This window comes from Podarcis vaucheri (assembly GCF_965113315.1).
Source record: "Podarcis vaucheri genome assembly, chromosome: 2".
In the NCBI taxonomy this organism is placed as follows: Eukaryota; Metazoa; Chordata; class Lepidosauria; order Squamata; family Lacertidae; genus Podarcis; species Podarcis vaucheri.
In genome coordinates this window covers 134235626-134250693 of record NC_138760.1, presented here as the reverse complement: position 1 = coordinate 134250693, position 15068 = coordinate 134235626, and the positions used below count along the sequence as shown (strand labels likewise).

Sequence of the window (15068 nt, the reverse complement as noted above, 5' to 3'; positions counted from 1 at the left end):
CAGTGTGAACTCAGATGGGGCCTCCGTGTGTTGCCTTTTACTCTTCTTTTTGTATAACTTTTATTAACTTTATAAAACAGGGAAGATAGGAATAATAGATGATACAAATATGTAGGCTGAGCCTGTATATCTCAAACATAGCAGAATAAATTTGCAGGAGTATCTATAACATATAGTTCATCATTAGTGGTCAGTGTATGAGTTCTGGCTCCATGAATTGCTTTCAACTGAAACAAAAAAAGGGGAAACAGGAGAGCACAGAGAACATTCAACATCGCAGAGCCAAATGCCTAGACTGGAGCTCTTGTGGCCGTTGTGCTTAGATTAAGTGAGCAATAGTCATTTTTCCGCTTCTGTTACCAATGAAACAACACAAAGCTGGTCTCATCATGAAAATGGGAGGGGGGGGGGCTCAAAGTGAAGAAAGAGATTTACGTATAAATGTAAATATTTTCCTGTTTTAATTTTTTTAAATTATTTTTATTTTTATTGGTTTTCACATATTACTTTACAATACAGATGTACCAAAGCCAACACCATTTCCTCCCCATCCCCCCATACATTTACATTTCTATTTCCTCAATCCATCATATTATCCTTTTCTCCCTCCTCCCACTTCCCTCCGCCCCCACTGGATTTCCTCCTCATTATAAAATTTGCAATAATCTTTGCATTCTACAACCTTCTCAAATCATCTTCATAGTCTTATTATCTTTCCTTACTACTTTTTCTTCCATCCAGTACTTCACATTTTAATCTAGGCATATTAGCGTATCTTTCCTTGAGCAATATTTTGCCATATATTCATCAAAACATTTCCACTTGGTTGTCAAGCTTCTGCTTAAAGACCTCCAAAGAAGGAGACTCCACCACACTCCTTGGAAGCAAATTCCACTGTCAAACAGCTCTTACTGTCAGGAAGTTCTTCCTAATGTTTAGGTGGAATCTTCTTTCTTGTAGTTTGGATCCATTTCTTCTTATAGCAGTTAATTTTGCCCGAATTAAATATTCATTTAGTTTACAAATCCATTCCTCCTTTGTGGGTATAGTTTGTGACTTCCACCGAGCAGCAATCACTATTCTAGCAGCTGTACTTGTGGAATGTAATGGCGTCCGCCACACTTTCCTGTGCCAACTCTCCGTGCCAACTGTGAGCCTTAAGCTGTCTTCCTGGCTCCAAGCCGAGTTTCGCAGCAGCGGTCGTGCCTTGGGTGGGTGATAAATCCAAGGCTGTACGCAGGCTTCTTGCTCATCTAAGAAGTCTTTAATCACTGTACAGAAAAACATCATAAATCAACCTGGAGATCGAGCGGACATCTCCTCGGCTGGACAGCTAAAAACGAAAGTAATTCACACACAAAGAAAGATTCCCGTATGTGAACAAAACCACACCTCAGAATGTGAGACGTCACATAGAACTGTTTAACCCTGTAAGTTCTGATTCTCCTCACAGTACTTGCATATAGAACCCCCCCCCCCCCCGTGGTATCTCTTCATCTCTCAATCCAAGGAGATATGTCTCTGGTTTCTTTGTTATTGATATTTTCAACATCTTCTTTAGTTCTTTGTGTACTGCTATCCCAAATTTCTTAATTTCCTCACATCTCCACCACATATGTATTGTGTGGGAGTCAGAACGTAACAGGTTAAGTTTGTCCCATGATGCCTCAACATTCTGACGTCAGCATTCGAAGCTGGGAGGAGTTTTCTTACTGTTCTTTCTCGGTCGTTGAGAGGGAAGGACGCAGGACGAGATGGCTGCACGGAGTCCTGGAGTTTTCTGAGAAATGTCGCAATAAAGTGCTGTAAAGAGACAATCTGTTTCTCTGTGTGTCTGTGGGAAGCGACGTGACAGCTTTCACCGCTGTGTATCACTCTGCTAGCCGTGACCAGAAGTAGCAAGAACGCGCAGCTGAAGGAAGCGTGCTGGACCGCTGTAAAGAGCTAAGTGGGGTCATAAAGCACTTAGCAGGCCACGGCTGATAAATTTCGTCATAGGTTATGGACCCATAAATCACCGCTTGTAAAGCTGTCGCTGGGGCTGCCGGAATGCTTTGAAGTTCTGCGTTCGGAAGCAGTGACGCTGGACGAAAGCAGGGCCTGTGTCTGAAGCAAGCGAGCAAGCTGAAAGACGCTGTGCTGACTGCTGCAGTGCTGAAAGCAGCAGGGAATCGTTTCTCCACGGACAGGAGCCAAGAAGAGCTTGTGAGTACAGCTTGGGGCACCTGGGGAGAACGGGAGACCATGGTCTGAACGTCAGAAAGCCAGAAAGGAGCTAGCTGGGGAGACGCGATCTGCCGGTACCGGGAGGCTGAGGGAGCTACTGCTGAGACGTGAGTGAGCTTCGCCTCGGGGGAAAGAGGAGATGGCTCAGTCCCAGGAACATGGCTTTGAGCTTAAGCTGCCATGTGAAAAGCTAACAACCAAATCGTGGCTGGAGTGGAGTTTTCTAGCAGAGTTGTCTCTAGTTGGAGCCAATCTCTGGGACTTGGTCAGACCGATGTCTGCGTCAGCTACGTCAGCTGGGCCATGTGCAAGCCAACGTGAAGCTGAGGAGCGTGTGCTTACGTTTCTGGCTGATAATGTGAGTGCTGATTTAAGGGCCATAGTTCTGGATGCAAGAAGGCCGGGGGTCGCTTGGCTAGCTCTACAGGAAGTGTGTGAAGCTGGGGGCGGAAGCAAGGGCCGGGAAATGGCTGCATCAGAACAGGGAAGGCCAGAGAGCACTAACCACCTTCGTAGAAGCCAGTGCACAGCTGGGAAAGGCTGTGGGACCCCTGAGGGGGGCGAAGGGACTATCACCACTGCTGCTGTTGCTGCCAGTTGCTGCTGCTGTTGCTGCTGCGTGGGTGAGACAATGTGTCTGCGTGAAGAGCTTGGAAAAAGGCAAGCTGCTGGGAGCCCTTTAACCACCACTGGGGGTGCAGGAAAGCGTCCTGGGAGCCCTGTTAGCAGTGGGGGGGCGGTGCGGAGTAAAAGCACAGAAAAGCTTCTTTTTCCAAAGGCTGCCAAGAGTTGTTTGCGTCGCAAGTCGAAGCCTGGGAAACAAGGCTCTGCTACATGCGTCAAGGTCAGCCATCTGTTGCAGAGCGAGATAAGGCCTGCAGAGTTGTCTGGGAACTCGGAGATAAGTCCAGTCTTCGGAGCAACGGGAGATGTTGTGGTTTCGGAATACGCTGCCAAGGACAGAAGAGGCAGCGGGACGTTTGTTGGCATGGCAACGCTACAGAACAATGCCAACAGGGACACAGCTGTGAAGTGGGTGCTGGATTCGGGTGCCAGTCATCACATTATAGCGCCATCTGCTGGGGAGCTGCGGAATTGCAGGGATGTTTTAAGTGGAACTGTGGTCACTTTAGCTGACGGCACAAAACGAAATGTCTATAAATCTGCAAATGTATTTGTTTCTGTTTTGCAGGCGGAGCTGGAATGCTTCATTGTTCCAGGGATGAAGTGTTGCCTCTTATCAATACCTGCTCTGGTGAAGCAGGGGTACAAAGTTTGTTTTGAAAATGATACCTGTTCTATTTTCAGAGGGGGGAGACTCATCGTCAACGTGGGATGTAAGAACAATCTCTTTGTTCTGGAAACTCCTCTGGAGGGTGGTGGGAATGCAGGAAAAGCACAGGCGCAGTGTGCTAGTGTTCCCAGCCATGATTCATGTGTTCATACATGGCACAAGAGAATGTCACATGCTTGTGTGGAAGATGTGAAGCGGCTGCCAGGATGCACCAAGGGTTGTAAAATCACACCATGTGAGGGATCCCTAGTGTGCAGGGCATGCAGCAAGGTTCAAAGGTGCAGGTTTCCCGGGGTAAAGAGGGTAGCCACAAAGCCTTTTGAGTTGGTTCACACAGATCTTACAGGACCCATGAAGTGTGAGAGTCTGGGTGGGGCCAGGTTTTTGCTAACAATGGCAGATGATTTTTCTCAGAATGTATGGTGTTTCTCTCTCAGGTCACAGAGGGAGGCAGCGCAACTGATCCAGGATTGGGTTGCGGAGGTGGAACTAAGGTTCTCCACCAAGGTGCAAGAGTTCAGAAGCGACCGTGGGTCACAGTTCACGGGGTCTGCTCTGAAGGAGTTCTTCAAGGAAAAGGGAATCAGTCACCAGGTGACGAGTGCAAAGTCTCCTCAAGAGAGAGGCACGGCAGAGCACAGGAGTGAATCACTGGCGGAATCTGTCAGGGTTTTACTGTGTGACTCTGGGCTGCCTCAGAGCTTTTGGAGTGAAGCTTGGAAGTTTGCCAGCTTTGTTTTTAACAGGTCCTACAATCACGATGTAGGGGACACACCGTTTTCCCTGTTGCATAAGCAAAAACCACAGGTGCATTTCTTCCGTTCGTTCGGTTCGAGAGCCTCAGTGCCGATACCAGCAGCGCAACGGAAGGAGGGTGGTCCTAGGTGCCAGGACATGATCTTCTGTGGATATGATCCTGCAACAAATGGGTGGAGGTTTGCATACCCAGAGGGTGATCAGACCAAGCTGCTGGTCAGCAAGCATGCTGAGTTCTTTGAGCAGGGAGGTTGGTCACGGCCTAGGGGTGGTCCTGATTTTCTCTCAGAATGCTTGTCCGATTCTGAGGGGGAGGAAAGGGAGGAGGAAAAGGAGGAGGAGCCAATGGCTGAATCTGAGAATGAGGACCAGGTCCAGGATCAGGGTCCGGAACAGGTGTGGGCATCTCCACGGGTTGTTAAAGGAGTGTCCAAAAGTGAGCCTTCATCTCCTGTTAGCATAATGGAGAAAGCTCACAGGTGGGTCAAGTCAGAGGGGGAATCGTCTGATGAAGAAGACGCTCTTGCTGACCCCAGTGGGTCAGAGGAAGCACCCCAGTTTGTGCCCAGGCGTTCATCTCGGGCCACAAAAGGGGTTCCACCTGAGAGGTTTCAGGCCACTAGTGCGTGGGTAAGTTTCGCACAGTGTGAACCTGAGAGTTATGTGGTAAAACCACAGGTTTTGTCAGAATGTGACGCAAGAGGGGGTGTGGGAGTCAGAACTTAACAGGTTAAGTTTGTCCCATGATGCCTCAACATTCTGACGTCAGCATTCGAAGCTGGGAGGAGTTTTCTTACTGTTCTTTCTCGGTCGCTGAGAGGGAAGGACGCAGGACGAGATGGCTGCACGGAGTCCTGGAGTTTTCTGAGAAATGTCGCAATAAAGTGCTGTAAAGAGACAATCTGTTTCTCTGTGTGTCTGTGGGAAGCGACGTGACAGCTTTCACCGCTGTGTATCACTCTGCTAGCCGTGACCAGAAGTAGCAAGAACGCGCAGCTGAAGGAAGCGTGCTGGACCGCTGTAAAGAGCTAAGTGGGGTCATAAAGCACTTAGCAGGCCACGGCTGATAAATTTCGTTGTTCCTATTTCTCCACCACATCTCCAACAGAGGTTGGATTTCAATTTGTATATCTTTGCCAGCTTAACTGGCGTTAAGTACCACCTATAGAACATCTTTACAAAATGTTCTTTAATTGTATATGAGGCAGTAAATCGTATAGCCTCTCGCCAGAGTTTCTCCCATTGCTCTAGATAGATAGTATGTCTGAGATCCTGAGACCATTTAATCATCGTTTCTTTCATTTCCTCCTCCATCAATTCCCAGTGCAATAAAAGACTATAGGTTTTGGATAACAATTTCTTGTTATTCTGTATCACTGTGACTTTAAATTTCAAATCTTCTTTCGCAAATCCTTTCTTTTGATCCGAGTTGAATATACTTCTAAGTTGTATATATTGCCATCTGTCAATTTAAATTTTGACCAACCAGATTGAGATAACTTCTGATGGGGAGTGTTCAGGTGAAGATGTTGCTGTTTGTTTTACAGACAAGGCGTGGACGTTGCTGAATCCTGACCAGAGAGCTTTGCATAAAGAAGTCAAGGAGGAGAATCTTGGGATCATGGACTCTCTCAGTAAGGATCCCTGTTGGATCATAATATAAGTTGTGATTGGAGATGGAGTGGATTCCATGATTGAGCCAGAACAAAATCTATCCCAGATAAAAGCCAAGAAATATTCAGTTAATACCAGAAAACAAAAACAGTAAAACCTATAGTAAGGCCTCACATCTAATTCTCTTCTGTTCTTCCTCTATCACAAGCATTCATTAACATTGTTCAATAATCTGGAGTTCCCATTTCCTCCTGAGACTCTGATTAGCTTCTCTCTTTATTGCAGATGGTGATAAATTAGAAGGGAAGAACAAGGGGAAGCACAACAAAATCCACATAGCGGAGAAGTCATATAAATATTCAGAGTGTGGAGAGAACATCCGTCAGAGCTCCCAGTGCACCTCCCGTCAAAGAAAGAGCTTCATTCGAAGGAATAGCCTCACTTCACACGAAAGAACACAGAGTAGGGAGAAATCGTATCAGTGCTTGGAGTGTGGAAAGAACTTCAGTTACCGCCAGAATCTCACTTCCCATCAAAGAGTTCATACAGGGGAGAAACCCTATCAGTGCTTGGAGTGTGAAAAGAGCTTCAATCGGAAGGATAGTCTCAGTTCCCATCAAAGAGTTCATACAGGGGAGAAACCCTATCAGTGCTTGGAGTGTGGAAAGAACTTCAGTTACCGCCAGAATCTCACTTCCCATCAAAGAATCCATACAGGGGAGAAACCCTATCAGTGCTTGGAATGTGGAAAGAGCTTTCGTCTGAGTAGAGATCTCACTTCCCATCAAAGAATTCATACAGGGGAGAAACCCTATCAGTGCTTGGAATGTGGGAAGAGCTTCACTAATAGCTCCAATCTCACTTCCCATCAAAGAATTCATATAGGGGAGAAACCCTATCAGTGCTTGCAATGTGGAAAGAGCTTCAGTCAAAGCGCCAATCTCACTTCCCATCAAAGAATTCATACAGGGGAGAAACCCTATCAGTGCTTGGAATGTGGAAAGAGCTTTCGTGTGAGTGGTAAACTCACTTCCCATCAAAGAATTCATACAGGGGAGAAACCCTATCAGTGCTTGGACTGTGGAAAGAGCTTTCATCAGAGTGGTGAACTCACTTCCCATCAAAGAATTCATACAGGGGAGAAACCCTTTCAGTGCTTGCAATGTGGGAAGAGCTTCAGTCAGAGGGCCCATCTCACTTCCCATCACAGAATTCATACGGGGGTGAAACCCTATCAGTGCTTGGAATGTGGAAAGAGCTTCAGTCAAAGCACCAATCGCACTTCCCATCAAAGAATCCATACAAGAGAGAAAACGGTTTAGTGTTTGAAATGTGGGAAAAGATTCATTCATGGCCCACCAAATAATTCATACGGGGTTGAAAGCATATCAGCACATGGAATGTGTATAAAATTTCACTTGTTAAAAAGTCAATTTAAAATCTCACACCAGGGTGAAGTATAGAATCATAGATTCAGAATCTAGTCCAACCCCGTCCAGAATTCTCATTTCCAGCATCCATGACAGGTGGCCATCCAACTTCTTCTTAAAACCCCCAATGAAGATGCACCCCTTCAGAGTGAGTTCCTTTTCACTGTCGGCTCTTACTATCAGAGAAAAAATATAAAAAAAGACTTTTGAGAAGACTTCTGATGTGATGGCCTATGGCGTTTGGCTGCTTTCCCAGGACACCGGACCCTAGTCGTGCAATTAAACAAGGTGAATCTGGGGGTAATTATCCCTGTTGAACCCCGCAGGGATGGGGCGCACGTGCCTTCACCCGCACGCCGTCCGATATCTGCCTCTCGCTACAGTGGAGGCAGGGGCGCTGACTGTTTAGCATTGCACGAATTGGAAAATCTCCAATGCCAACGCCATGAGCGGGAGCATTCCTGTTTTTCAACAAAGATTTGAATTTGGACTTTGAAAGGACTTTTGTCGCTCTGCTACAGAAGATGTGAGGTGAGCGTCTCATCTTTTTTCATCCTTGCTTCTGTGGGCCCAACGCCCTCCCTCACTTGTCCGAATGGTGAGGAACTTCGCCCGTAGTAGCAGAGTACAGCAGAAGCAGACTCTGGTTGGAATGCAGCATCAAGAAAATAAGAAGTCAACAGAGCGACGAGCTGACTCACGCAGCCGTATCCTTCAGCAAAAGCCAGATGCAAGCGCCAGAGGGGAGGAGGTGGAGATATAGAAATCGCTCCCGTTCTCACACGACGATACATTAGGTAATTAGGCAATTAAAAGCACAGTGTCACACTGTGCAATGAAAGAATGAAACACTGCAGTACTGACACCTACTTCATGATTTGGCAAGCCTCATGGAGAAAGAGTCAATTAATGAAATGGAATGCAAATGAAACTTCATTAAAAAAAAACTTGAGAATTTGATGTTTAATGGTGCGGTCCTTTGTGGAGCGCTTTAATTATTATTGGCAAGGTATCAGCTTGTTTGAATTACAGATAGGTAGCCGTGTTGGTCTGCCATAGTCAAAATAAAAAAATTCCTTCCAGTAGCACCTTAAAGACCAATTAAGTTAGTTCTTGGTATGAGCTTTCGTGTGCATGCACACTTCTTCAGATACACAGATACACAGTGTATCTGAAGAAGTGTGCATGCACACGAAAGCTCTGGCGAGACAGTTCGCGGGCAGGTAGGGTCTTAGCCTGCGTACCCGGTGGAGCTGGTAGACAGCTGCCCTGGACACAGAGTTAACCTGCGCCTCCATGGACAGCTGTGAGTCCAAAATGACTCCCAGGCTGCGCACCTGGTCCTTCAGGGGCACAGCTACCCCATTCAAGACCAGGGAATCCCCCACACACGCTCACTGTTCCCCAAAAACAGTACTTCCGTCTCGTCAGGATTCAACCTCAATCTGTTAGCTGCCATCCATTCTCCAACCGCCTCCAGGCACTCACACAGGACCTTCACCGCCTTCACTGGTTCTGATTTAAAGGAGAGGTAGAGCTGGGTGTCATCTGCATACTGATGAGCACCCAGTCCAAACCTCCTGATGATTTCTCCCAGCGGCTTCATATAGATATGAAAAAGCATGGGGGAGAGGATGGAACCCTAAGGCACCCCACAAGTGAGAGCCCAGGGGTCTGAACACTCATCCCCCACCACCATTTTCTGAACACGGCCCAGGAGGAAGGAGCAGAAGCACTGTATGACAATGCCCCCAGCTCCCAGCCCCTCAAGACAGTCCATAAGGATGTTATGGTCGATGGAATCAAACGCCGCTGAGAGATCCAGCAGAACTAGGAAACAGCTCTCACCTTTGTCCCTAGCCTGCCGGAGATCATCAACCAGTGCGACCAAGGCAGTTTCAGTCCCATGGTGAGGCCTGAATCCCGATTGGAAGGGATCCAAATGGTCCGCTTCCTCCAGGCGTGCTTGGAGTTGTTCAGCAACCACCCGCTCATTCACCTTGCCCAAGAATGGTAGATTTGAGACTGGGCAATAGTTGGCCATTGTGGCCAAATTGGCCGGGTCTAAAGATGTTTCTTTAAGAAGCGGTTTAATGACCGCCTCTTTCAGCGGGTCTGGGAAGGCTCCCTCACAGAGGAAAGCATTCACCACCCCACAGAGCCCATCGCCCAGCCCTTCCCGGCTCTCTCTTATTAGCCAGGATGGGCAAGGATCAAGGAGACAGGTGGCCGGTTTCACTTGTCCAAGCAGCCTGTCCACATCCTCGGGGGTAACAGATTGGAATTGATCCCATGTAACAGGACCAGACACAACTCTAGCACACTCCCTCCCTGGCCCTGCTCCCACGGTGGAGTCTACCTCCTTCTGAATCTGAGCGATTTTATCTGCAAAAAACTTTGCAATTGCATTGCAGGAGATCTTGGGGTCCCTACCAGGCCCCGGTGGTGCAGGTGGTTCCGATAGATTGCGAACCACCTGAAAAAGTCTGCTGCTGCTGTTTTCTGCAGATACAATGGAGGCGGCGAAGAATGTCTTCTTCGCCGTTGCCATTGCCACTTGGTAGGCTCGACGTTGAGCTCTAACCTGTGTCCGGTCTGATTCAGAATGAGTTTTCCGCCACCGGCGCTCTAGCCGTCTCAACGATTGTTTCATCACCCTCAGCTCCGGGGAAAACCACGGGGCTGTCCGGGCTCCATGCAATCGAAGAGGGCGCTTCGGAGCCAGACAGTCAATAGCCCTGGTTAACTCCGCATCAGCTGAAAGGCCATCGACTTGGGAATCAGCTGAAAGGCCATCGACTTGGGATAAAGCATCCCCTACCACTCTCTGGAAGCCAATTGGATCCATTAAGTGGCGGGGGCGGACCATCCGAATCAGTCCCACCTCCCTGCAGAGGGGAAGGGTTGCGGAGAAGTCCAGTTGCACCAGGAAGTGATCTGACCATGGCACTTCTTTTGTTTCGCTTTTAATTAGTGTCAGATCACCAACATCCATGGTGGTGAACACCAAGTCTAAGGCATGCCTGTGGCTATGAGTTGGGCCAGACTTATTCAGGGACAGCCCCATGGAGGCCAAGCTTTCCACAAAGTCCCGAGCGGCCCCTTGTAAGGTCGTGTCGGCATGGATATTAAAATCCCCTAGGACAACCAAAAGGGACGCGGGTGGCGCTGTGGGTAAAAGCCTCAGCGCCTAGGACTTGCCGATTGAAAGGTCGGCAGTTCGAATCCCCGCAGCGGGGTGCGCTCCCATCGCTCGGTCCCAGCGCCTGCCAACCTAGCAGTTTGAAAGCACCCCCAGGTGCAAGTAGATAAATAGGGACCGCTTACTAGCGGGAAGGTAAACGGCGTTCCGTCTGCTGTGCTGGCTCGCCAGAACAGCTTTGTCACGCTGGCCACGTGACCCGGAAGTGTCTGTGGATAGCGCTGGCTCCCGGCCTATAGAGTGAGATGAGCGCACAACCCTAGAGTCTGTCAAGACTGGCCCGTACAGGCAGGGGTACCTTTACCTTTACCTAGGACAACCAAACTAGGTGTCTCCAGGAGAACATCCGCCACAACCTGAAGCAGCTTGGGCAGGGAATCCTTGGTGCAGCGGGGAGGTCGGTACACCAAAAGGAATCCTGTACTGCCCCTATTGCCCAACTTCCAGAACATGCACTCAGAGCACTGAGTCTTCCCAATAGGACGCCTGGTGCAGACTAATGACTTCCTAAAAATCACTGCAACCCCCCCTCCCCGCCCACATGACCTGGGTTGCTGTGCGTAAGAGAAACCTGGTGGACAAGCGGTGGCAAGGACAGGCCCATCTGCTTCCTCCAACCAGGTCTCTGTCACACATGCCAGGTCAAATCCTCCATCCACAATCAGGTCGTGGATGGCAGTGGTTTTATTCATCATTGACCTGGCATTGCACAGCAACACTTTCAGGTCATGTGGGTATCCCTTGCTGATTCTAGTATCCATCCGGTCAGGACCAGACCTGGAGGCAGGGATAGTCCTCAAACAATGACTAAACCTGCCTCCTCGGTAATGACATGGTCTGGTCTTAGCATAACTCCTCCTCCCGCCCGTGATCCCTGAGATCGGGTGTCCCAATACACCCCCCCCTTGTGGAACCTGCCCCAGCCATTCTATTGGCTGAGGCCCACTCCTAGGCAGCCTTGACCCTTCCCCTTAAAAAGCAAAATACAAACTATATAATAACTTAACAGAATATTTAATAATAATAAAACAAAGCAAGAATGAATAGCACTCAAATTAAACTAATCCCCACCCTGACTAAATGCTTATCCCACCGCAAGCAAAAATAAACTAATGAAGTAATATAATATTATAAAAAAACAACCACCACCAATTAAGGTGCTGCAAATTAAAAGAGCTTAAAACATTTAAAACCATTTTGTCCCTTGCTGCAGGCAGCTGCTCAGGCCGCTAAACTGTAGTGGTAAGTGCAGGATCCGGCCCCTAGGCCAGATGGAGTGGGCAGGAGAGGGAGCGCCCCACCCAGCACTCCCTAGAGCAGCAGCAGCAGCAGCAGCCGTGTCCCGGAAGCCTCCCTCTGGCAAACAAAGGAAATATGGAAGACAGCCCAGAGTCCTGGAAGAGAAGACAGTGGGGTGAAATAGGGCCTTCTGAGGAGGGACTGCACCGAAAAAAATTGAGGGACAACAAGAAGAACAAAAATTTCATCTTGCATGTTAATTTACATATAGATCTGTTAAATTTTATGAAAGTTGCATACCAGTGGCTATCAAGATAAGATAAAGGATTAAGATTGGTATGAAATTGGGAATAAAAAAAAGAGAGAAAAGTAGGAACAAGAACAAAAAAATTAAATAAACCTCATCAATCTTTGACTTTTGTCTTCTGGGTTTCCCAGTTGTTATTCTGTCTCTCACAGCTACAATAAACCTACCATTAATATTGTGGACTAGGCATTTCTTCGTCAGAGGCCAAAAAAACCAAATTTAGCGGGGGATCAAATACTTTCCCCCCCTCACTCTATTTGTTTACACTCACACACACGCCTGGCTCTGGTTTGGAGGAGGCGTGAGAGACGGAGGCTCTTTACTTCTAGAATGGCATTTCCACGGCATCTCCTTTCCTCCCAGAAGCTCCTCCTTCCACAACCCTGCGAGGCTGGCCGCTTGCCTTTCACCCCCTTTCCAGCACTGCGTGGCTTAGTGTGGCAGCACCTGCCCTTGGGAACTCCCCGCCTCTTGCAATAAAGCGCGTGCCTCTGCTAGACTCTTTTCTGGCACCTGCTAAGAGCATTCTTGTTTAGGCAAGCCTAGCCAGATGCTTAGGAAGCTGAAGTAATTTTGATCTCTTTTAATATTTTAGCTTTTCTGTGTTTTAAAGTAGGCTTGTTAATTTTTATTGATTTTATTGCTGTGGTGGTGGTGGTGTTTTTTGTATTGGTAAACAACTTTGCAGGTTGTTTAAAATAAATTTTATGAAATAAATAAACAATAAATAAATATAAATAAAATAGCACAAGCCAAAACACAATGCATCCTGTAGATTTAAGTAACTGTCCACAGTGGCCGACTTGTTATCAGAGGCCCAGAATCCACAATCCTTTGTAAGAAAATGTGAAATAAAGTCAAAACATTTTTGCAGGCAAAAAAAAGAAAAGAAGAAGAAGTCAATACTGGGGAGGTGACAAAAACTTTTCCACACCAGGCACCCCCTGACCTTGCTATGCCACTACCGGGGTGCAGGGAGGGGCATGGGGGTCCCTGTTCAGATCATGCCTGGTGGGGGCAGAGACCCCCAAGTCAGGGAGCAGAGGGTCCTCCCTTGTCCTCTCTGCCAAGCCAGGGGGGGCCACTTCGCAGGAGTGAAGAAAGACAGTCAGGTTACCCTAAAAACCCTAAAACTCTTTGTGAATTCCCCCCCCCCCCCAGCCAGGCCTCCAATCCTCGCCTCAGGCACTCTCAAACTGCACTCTCAAAGCTTCCCCCCCCCCTTCTAAGGCTAAAAGCATTAGCTAAGCATATTGCTCTTGCTGTAACTAGAAGACTGAAGCGAAGGTGGAGAACAGAGTCCTTTGCTTCTCAAAGCCTTTTTCTTTCTAAGGCCAGTGGCCTTGTTAAAACCAGATGGCAGCTTTCTTACAGGAGAATGAAAGATATCTGAACACTCTGAAACCCCCTTTGGTTTCTCACCCCCTTTTCCTGGGAACAGGGCAAAATAGTCCCAAGACAGGAACTTTCTGTTCATGCTCAGGAGACATGGGGCAGAACTTTTCATGAGGAGGAGAAAGGGGAGGGAACTGGAAGGGGAATATATGCTCTGTGCAAATGGCTGTGAACTCGTGCTTGTTTGTGAGTTATCACACTTGCTCCTTCTACCAGTTCATGGATGGTAGTGATACAGAAGTTAAGGCGGGGTACCTTCCCTCTCCCTTTGCCTGCCACCAAAGGGTCCGAGGCGATGATCTCGACGGCGCCCAGCCTTGCTCTGACCCCTCAGCCCCCACACCGTTACACAAGCACCACTCTATACCCCTGGCCTTATAAATAAAGTGGTCTTCCCTCTTTCTGTACGGGCAGAATAAGCCCACCATCTTTCCCTAAGCCTCCCTCTTGCTCCATTTCTAACGTAGGTAGACCGTGTCGAATTGTATCCTCCATTCACTATAATAGCCGCGTATTGGCCAATCAGAACAATGCATCCCCTTGCAGAGCTAGCTCAGCTAGCTCTTGCACGCCTCATTTAACCCCTTGACAAGTGGATGACAGTCCACCCCCCCACTGCGAGAACAATGGAACCGAAACCAGCGACCTCGTGAAACTGTCAAAATCTTGCTACAATGTATCCGTTGATACACACTTTACCGGCAGAGAACTAGAACCTTTGGAAATTAATATAAAATCAACCATAACTCCGATTTTCTCCATCTTGGCGTCGTTCAACTCAGTTCTCTCTGGACTCCATGATGCTACCCCTACCTCCATAATCCCCGAAGCGGCAAGTCACATACTCAGGAAGACCCTAATCCTGTCAGATCGTTCTGCCAAGCCCTCCCTCCGGGCAATACCAGGTGGCAGACGATGCATATCTGGACTATTGTTCTATCATCACTGGTACTCAGGAAGTGTTTATCTCTGCATATCTCTCACTCTGCATATTCCCCCCTCCCTTAAATGTTAATCCGTGTAATCCCACCCTTTTGTAATATATTCATGATGTAATCCGTGAAACCCAACCCCCCCATAATGTATTCATGACGTTTCTTGCACTGTATTCTGGGACTTGGAGGGAACTTTTAAAAGTCTATGTCGCCCCATTCTCGGGGTTCAATCTCGTCTTGAACCTGTTGCGCAATAAACGAGGATCTTCTGTCGTTTGCTCCCGTGTCCGGCTGAACTCATTTTCCTCCGCAGGGACCCGCGGACTTAGTCTGACGGTCTGGGTGGTTGTGTAGCCCCGCACCCAGTTTTTTAGCCGTAACAGTAGAAATAAAGCTTTTTCTCCGGAACTATTCCTTGGGTGTCTGTTGACTCCCATTTTCCCTTTCCCGGGCGCAATATTTTTCCCACCCGAGGGCAAAGCCTCATAAGGCGACAGGAGGACTGCAGCTGTTCTTCCTTGGGATCCAGATGCTGTCTTCCTTTTGGGGGAGGGGGCTTTGGGTCAAGAAAATAAACCCAAGTGAAATTTTATACACATTCCATGTGCTGATATGCTTTCAACCCCGTATGAATTATTTGGTGGGCCATGAATGAATCTTTTCCCACATT

At 47.9% G+C, this 15068-nt stretch overlaps 2 protein-coding genes across 3 annotated transcripts in view; one reads left to right on the top strand and one right to left on the bottom strand.

The window, feature by feature from the left end:
* The window catches only part of LOC309525751 (uncharacterized protein), a 375811-nt gene that overhangs the window by 92757 nt on the left and 267986 nt on the right, over positions 1-15068 (top strand). The window lies entirely within an intron of this gene.
* The window catches only part of LOC309525753 (uncharacterized protein), a 400379-nt gene that overhangs the window by 373210 nt on the left and 12101 nt on the right, over positions 1-15068 (bottom strand). The window lies entirely within an intron of this gene.